Source organism: Nicotiana tabacum, chromosome 14 (genome assembly GCF_000715075.1).
Source record: "Nicotiana tabacum cultivar K326 chromosome 14, ASM71507v2, whole genome shotgun sequence".
Lineage (NCBI taxonomy): Eukaryota > Viridiplantae > Streptophyta > Magnoliopsida > Solanales > Solanaceae > Nicotiana > Nicotiana tabacum.
The window spans coordinates 108,350,414-108,359,052 of record NC_134093.1 but is presented as its reverse complement, the minus strand read 5'-3'; positions in this window follow the sequence as shown (position 1 = coordinate 108,359,052).

The following is an 8,639-nucleotide window of genomic DNA, read 5'->3' as shown; positions in this document are numbered from 1 at the left end:
TTACAAAAAGGAAAACTAAGTCCTAACTACGGTCGGTTTCGACCTCTTCTTCGGGAGCAACTTCTCCTTTAGGCCCCTCATCAGATCCGCCTCGACTGCCTTCTTCATCATCGTCTTCGTCATCGAAGGAGGCAAGCTGCCTGGCGTCAGCCTCAAGCACCTTGGCTCGGGCTATCTCCTCGGAGAGGTTAAAACCTCGAGTATGGATTTCCTCGAGGGTTTCCCTTCGGAATTGACACTTTGCCGAGTCAATGATCCATTGCTCTCGGTCAGAGGCCTTCCTTAGCTGCATTTGAGCAGCCTCAGCATCGGTTCGGTACATGGCAATGGACTTATCCGCCATGACTTTTGTTTTCTCGACCTCGGCCTTGGCCTTAGGGAGCCCGATTTCGAGCTCCTCGATCCTCTTGGATTGGGCCGAACTTTTCTCTTTGACGCCCCGAAGTTGAACCTTGGCCGATGACAGTTTGGCTAAGGTAGTTTCTTTTTCTACAGCCAGGCGGTCCATATTTTCCTTCCACCGATCACAATCGGCCTTGACCTGATCGACTTCACCCCGAAGAAACTCGACCCTTTCAACCTTTTGCTGCAGCTGAGATAATAAAGTATTAGCTTCCACAGTTGGATCGAGTCCATACTCTATCAAAAGGATGCTCACCTGCTTATCTAGCTCGGCCTCTTCCTCATGAGCCTTGGCCAAATCCGCTTGAAGGTCCTTTATAGTCTCGTCTCTTTGGCCGCAAAGAAGCTTCAGAGCGTTCCTATCCTCCGAGACCTTTTGGAGCTCGGTTCCACACTGGCTTAGGTCAGCTCGAAGCTTGGCGAAGGCCTACACAAAAAGGGAAAGCACAAGTTAGATTTAGAAAAAAAAAAGAGTAAAGAAAAGAAGTGCAGCAAATAGATTCTTACCCGAGATAAGAGACGTTGGGCTTCTTCTAAAAGAATAGAAGCGTCACTGATATCAGAGGCATCATCGACTCCAGTAAAGCAATCCCGAAAGGGATCCCCTACACTAGAGCCTCCGCCTATATTAGGGGTCTTCAACTCTCGAGCTTCCCTTAGCGCCTCCTTAGAAAAAGTCGGAAGGGAAGGGAAGTGACCTGCTGTCATAGTCCCGAGCAAGTCGCTCGTGACGCTCTGATCGGTCTTCGGGGTCTCAAAACCGGCCCCGTCGGTGTAGCTGTGGATGGACGAGAAATGATCTCGAACTCTGGTAATTCGGGATCCCCACCCGATTTCATTTCGGAAGCCTCCTCGACACGAGGCTTGATTTTAACAGCCGCCGTCGGCTCAAAAGGTTTGGAGACTTCGACGGCATTCCTAGGTCGGACCGTCAGTGCCGAGGCATTTTCCTCTTCTTCATCTCTCAGTTTTTGGACCAAGGCCATAGTGAGAGCGATTACTTTTCTCCTCACCCTTCAAGGTTTGGGCTTGGGGTCCTCGGACTGCGAGGCAATTTTCCTCTTCTTATCTTCCCCTGGCTTCGGAACCGGGGACTTGGTTTCTTCCTCGCCACTTGAAGGCCTCAAAATGGCATCCTTGGTCAGGCCAGCATAAAAGAAAATTAGTGACGAATGAAGTATAAAAAGTGTTTCAAAACATGAAAAGGGAGATCCTTACAGTGATTCTTGGCCTCCCATCTGCCCTTTGCCAAATTACGCCATGCGCATTCGGCATAAGTGGAAGTCGAGGCTAACTTCCGAACCCAATCTTCAAGGTCAGGTACCGCTTGAGGCATCCAAGGAACAACTGCATATCGAAAGGGGATATCAGGCGAAGTCGAAGAAGGTACGAAGAACAAAGTTTAAAAGATCACTTATGATTAAAGTTCCACTCCTCAGGGAACGACATCTTCCCTTCCGGGATAATGTCATGGGTCCTCACCCATACGAAACGGCTCATCCAACCCCGATCCTTGTCCTCGTCGATGCTCAAGATCAAGGACTTCATTTCCCGGCATTGGACCCTAATTAGTCCTCAATAGATTCGAGGCCGGTACAACCGCATGAGGTGATTTAGAGTAAACTCTAGCCCCTCGACCTTGCTAGAGAAGAAGCGCAACATGATTACTATGCGCCATAGAGATGGGTGGATTTGGCCGAAGGATGACCTGATATCTTTTGCAGAGATCAATAATCACTGGGTCGAGGGGACCCAATGTGAAGGGATAAGTGTAAACACTTAGGAACCCCTCCACATAAGCGGTGATGCTCTCTTCGGGAGCAGGAATTTGCACCACGACCTCGGGACCCCAGTTGCAATCCCTCTTCATGGCCTCGAGGTGGCTCTTTGTTATCGAGCATATGTACATCGACACATGCTCACATCGGCTCGGGATCGATGAAGGATTTTCTACCTTGAAGTCGGATTTTAGAGTACATGGGACGGGAACATACTCGTGGGGGAGCGGCTCTATCGGCGCCTTGCCGCCGGACGGCCGGGAAGAGGAGCAAGAAGCTTTCTCCTTCTGCGGTACGATTTTTGAGGTTTTCGCCATTTGTATAAGTAAAGAAGAGCGAATGAAGATGAAAAACTGGTGGTTTCAGTGCTAACAAATATGGCTCTACAGGCGGCGAAAAGGGGGAGACGAAAAGAGTGAGAAGACTTAGAGGTTTGAGTAGAGCAAAAGTAAAGTTTCATTCAATGAATGAGCAGGTATTTATAGGCTCACGACGACGGTTCGATGGCGCTAGTGGCCGACCACTAACTGACATGCATTAATGATTTGGGGAGCTGAACCGACGGGACATTTCTATCACATCCGTCACTTACGTCATGAGGACGACGTTATGATAGAGGTTTCGAAAAATCAAGGCTCAAAACGTTTCTTATCATTTTATTCCAAGAAAGGCGGGGACTATCTGTATACGGTGGAAATCGGGTATGTTAGATTTCGTAGGTACTAGGAGCTGCCTCGAAACCGAGCATGACCGACTTTGAGTAGGGCATAATAGCGGAATGTCGAGATATTAGCAACCAACCGGAGATCTCAGCGAAAATCCAAGAACAGATCGAATCAAGCGGTTATTGACGCCAATCATGAGATTTGTTTCCGTTATTAGAGTTGTACCTTATTTAGGATTCCTCTACTTTATAAAGAGGGACCCCATTCATTTGTAAGGCATTGATTAACTGATAAAGATATATAAAAATGCCGTTTTTTATTTTACTTACTATTCATTACTGTTCCTCATTGTTTATCCTCTGTTCTTTACTATTTTTCTTACTCAACCTCGAGACCATCTCGAATCGAGGTCGAAAGTGCTGCTAGAACACTGGTTTGATTTATTTTACTATTCAGATTATCTATTCAATTCCTTGTTTGTCAATTAATATTGGATTAAATCATGTATCCTTAAAACCACTAAATATGTTTAATTGTTACTCGAATTTTAGGGTAAACAGTATTACTAAAAATTAAGTTATAATTATGAAAGATGGACTTATCTCTTCCTATTGTTGAATTGACAGTATCATTCATGATATCCATGCTTAGCATAATACTTTTATTACATTATTATTGGCCTAGTAAGTGTCAAGTCGACCCCTCGTCACTACTTATTCGAGGTTAGGCAAGATACTTACTGGGTACATATTGTTTATGTACTCATACTACGCTTATGTACTTAATTGTACAGGATCTGAGGGCTGGTGCATCTAGTTACCCGCCCGGCGCGCATACCTGATCTTGGACCGAGACTTCAAGGTGAGCTGCCCCTTCTGAGCCGTTCAACAGCATGCCGGAGTTTCTCTTTTATTTTTATCTGTCTATTCTACTTCAGACAGTAGGATAGTCATCTTTTGTATATTCTACTAGTTGCCCACATACTTGTGACATCAGATCTTGGCACGTATGAGTAGACTTTGATTTTTGGGTTGTAATTCAATAGTTATAACTGCTTTTAGATGTTTCCGTTTGTTTGCCTTAAAAATCCTTTATTTATCAAATGTTTTAAATGTAAGTAAAGCTAAATGTTGGAATTGCTTAATAAACAAAAATGGAAAATCACTAAGTTGTTCACTGTTGGCTTGTCCAGCAACGGTGCTGGACTCCGTCACGGCCTGACATGGAGTTGGGTCGTGACAGTTACAGTCCTAAACTATTCGTGGTCTTAATTACCCCTCTCAACTTGGCCTTTTGAGAGCCATTACCCCCCTAGACGCTGATGTGGCAAAGAATGTGGGTGCACTCTCTTTTAAGCGCATGGGAGTGAAGAAAAATTGAAAAATCAGCTTCCAAATAGATTTTTTTTTGACTTTTAATTGTCATATAGTCATATATAATGATTTATTTGTTACAACTATGTATTTCTTTCTTGATTCATCTTAACATACAATGTGAACTTTAATCTAACTTTTATTATTTTTAATTTCTTCTAAGATATAATGTCTATTTGTTCTAACTGCATATTTCTTTTTTTGTTTTTGGCCGAATTTATAAAAGTTTTGGTAGAACTCCATCATTTTAGCCAAATAAAAAACTTTTAGCAAACATAATGGACATAATGGAGTACAAATTATGTATATTTCCTGCTTTTTTCTTTATATACAATGTCTATTTATTTTAATTGTGTATTTTTATTTTCGAGTCAAACCAATAAACAAAATTGGCCATATCTCCATTATTTTTTACCAAATAAAAAAAGTATAACCAAAATAATGAACTTGCAATTGTACACTCTTTTTATTTCTTCTTTTGATGCAATGACTGTTTATTTCAACTATGTATTTTTACTTTTTCAGGTAAAATCTGTAAAAAAAAAAACTATTTTTAGAGCACCATAATTTAGAGCTATATAAAAATTTATAGCCAAAATAATTGATTTCAAACTACGTATTTTTTATAACTTTTTAGATGCCTTGACTATTTATTTCAATTGTATAAATCTTTATTTTCATGTCAAATTCAAAAAAAGAATAACTAAAACTTTATTATTTTTAGCCAAATAAAAAGATTTAGCTTAAATAATGTAGTTCTATTCAAGTTTTATTATAAATTTTATTCGAAAAAAATTATCTAAAAAAGTAACATACTTAAAAAGGTAAAAATATATTTTAATTTTCAAAAAAATGCCACATAGACAGGAAAAATCCACGTGGCAGGCGACTGCATGCTACTTTCCTGGGATGAAATCGTCCAAGGGGGTAACAACTATCGAATAACCAAGTATCGGGGGGGGGGGGGGGGTAATTAAGACCATAGATAGTTCAAGGATGTAACCAATAATGCGTGCCAAGTTTAGGGGGTTTAAGGTATTTTGCCTATATAAAAAGTAAACACAAGAAAATGAATATTCTAAGAGGAACAAGTATATCAATGGGTGGGGCAAAGTGGCTCAGGCTTTGTTCTCTTCCGATTCAGCAGTATCGTTCAAATTAGGGCAAAGATCACTTTTAGTTGGAGGACGAAACTATTTATATTTAGTAGACGCAAAATTATATAAAGCTTTTATATGTTTTATAAATAACATACAGAAATGTGTATATATACAAAAATATACTCCTTCCGTTCACTATACTAAAAATTATATTTTTACTTTTACTTGTCAATTTTAACAAATAAAAAAAATCAATTTTTTTTCTATTTTATCCTTATTATTAATTACTCATTCCTCAAATCATTTCTCATGACTTCTTAAAATACTATTATTTTTATGGGTGTTAGGGTAAAATACATACTTCATTTATCATTTATTAAGGGGCGTGTCAAGTCCATTGTGGACAAGTAAAAGTGAACGGACGGAATATATATTTTCGGCTATTATTTTAAGAGCGACTATACAATGTCATTTTCCCTTCAAATTTGACCTTTTTCACTCTTCTTGTTCAGGGTCTTTTAGAATTGCACAATTGAGATAGAAAAATTCAGGTCAATAAAATATGTAGAGAAAAAATAAAAATGAAACCGAAGTTATCTCTAATACCATGTGAAAGAATCTGAACGTCCAATCCAAAAATAACTTGGAAGAATGGAAAAATGTTTACCCAAAAAATAAAAACTTTCTATATTTTCCAAATACCAAAATTTATAAAAGATTTAAAGTACTCTATGCAGTCGATATTTAAGGGGAGTGCACAAGAAACGGAGTATATCTTTACCTAGCTAGGTTAATTACTCTAATTTTAGAGGGGACAGATTTTAACTAATGGAGAATATTAGAAAATGAGAAGAATTATTTTTTTCTTTTTAAAGTCTTTATTATTGTTACCCCTTTACCATTCTTTTTTCTTCTTTTCGCTTATTACCTTTCCCCCCCTCCTTCCTTGGGTCCTAATAAAAATCAAGACGTTTTATTTTAGGTATATATATATATATATATATATATATATATATATATATATATATATATATATATCTCCAAAGTTATCACCAACATAAATCTAAGCAACTTAAATTGCTCTATTTTGAAAAAGAACAAAAAGTTAAAAATGGTGAAGCATTCGGAATTGATTGTGCTTAAAAATAAAAAGAAAGATGTGATATTCTCGAATTATTTGACAGATGAAAATGTACTATTTGATTATAATAGTCCAATTACTATGAAGCCACTGTTTTAGCGGGAAAAAACTTAAGATTCGGACTCTTCAATTGAAAAAAAAAAGACGGTCGTGTGCAAGTCGGCTTAGGAAAACACAAGTTCAATATGTCTTTCTTATCTTTTCTGTATTTGAATGTCTTTGTCGAGTTGGTTGGCATCACTAGCTCATTTATGTCTTTCATTGTCCACCTCCTCCTGAACAGATACACACTAATCCACTCTGTATTTACACCATCATTAATTAATATTGCTTAATCATAATTAAATGAAATATATTATCACTTTTATTTACAACTCTTAATAGATTATCTTACTTGGTTGATGTAAATACCAAATTTAGATATATTTTTTTTAATTTTAATGTGGTAATTACTCATATTAAGTACTACTCAAAAGAGAGAGCAAAGCTAGGGTACTAGCTAGGTGAATTAAAGTGCCAAAGAAAAATAGTTATATCAAAGGCTTTTGCCACAAAATAAAAAAAGGGGGGGGGGGGGGGGGGGGCCCCCGAAGCTTTTAAAACACAATAATAATGTCATCAACGAAAAAACATTCTTGCTTAGGCATACAGTCAGCTCCAACTTGCAAAAGTTGGTGGCTCATAGGAAATCAGGAACCCATAGAATAACTTAAAAACAAGGAAGTCAATTTATTAATTAAGTTGGAATGCAAGGGGCTTGAATCAACAATAAAGTTATTTCAGTATGACATATAGGTCACGGATTCGAGTCGTGAAAGCAGTCGTTAATACTTGCATTAAGGTAGATCGTCTACACCACACTCCTTGAAGCAATGATAAAGTTGTCTCCGTGTGACCTACATGCATGTCACGGGTTCGAGCCGTAAGAGTAATCAATAATGCGTGTATTAGGTAGACTGTCTACACCACACCCCTTGAAGTAACGGTAAAATTATCTTCGTGTGACGTACAAGTTACGAGTTCGAGCAGTAAAAGTATTCACTAATGCTTGCTTTAGGGTAGACCGTCTATATCACGCCCCTTGAGGTACGATCCTTACCGACCCTGCATGAATGTGGAATACTTTATAAACGAGACTGCGAGACTGTCTTTTGCCCTTTTTGAATGTCTTATATGAAAAATATTCACTTGCACTCGTTCTTTGTAATACATTGAATAATTTAGCCTTAAAAATTATAAAGAGTTAGAGTATATACCACTTAATTATAATTAACTTAATCATAGTTAAGTGATTAAGCAATGAAAATTATATACATGATATTTGTGTTGCATTTCATTTGATGCAAATATCAAGAGCAAGTAAACTTTTAATAACATTAAAGACTTTCATTAAACTATTAGAGGTAAACAAATCTAAGCAACAAAAAGTAAACAGAAAGATTTTGATCCAATGCAATGAACTCAACTAATATATATCTTAGCTTATTGGCTGTATGCTTACTTTAACAAACAATTATATATCAAAAATGAGTGAAGTACAAAGAGAAAGAAATGAATTCTTCTAAGTTTTGACAAAAAAAGAATCAATCATATTTTTTAATGTCTAAATTGAAACTGGAAGAATAATGTTTGAAACAATATAAAGAATAATGATAAATAATAGTGCCAAAATAGACATATGTCCCGACACTAGTATTAATTAGAATAATGACTTCCTATTTATATATTTCAAGAGGTCAAAGTAAACTTAAACCTTGAAACCGGCTATCCCACTAAACCCATTTGGCTATTTTCCAATTCTTTGTGCTGGCAAAAATAAAAATATTTTATACTAATGTCTACTCTCTAGGTCGCTCGACTGCGACTAATAAATTGCATTTGACAATTGCGAGTTATAACACATTTGACAGTTGCCGCTTATCGCGATATATATCGCAATTACGATATATAAATGGATTTTGAACGCACAAAATCTCTATGTCCAATTTGAATCGATCTCAATGAATCCTTTGTTACTGTCCAGAGGAGTAGGTAGAGAAATTGTGACTAATAAATCGCATTTGGTAATTGCGACTTATAAATCGCATGCAGTTAAAAAATACGAAATCGCTTTTAATTCGAATCCCGTTACGCAATATTCGCTCTACCCTGTCCCCCTACCCCTTGTAATAAAGAAAATG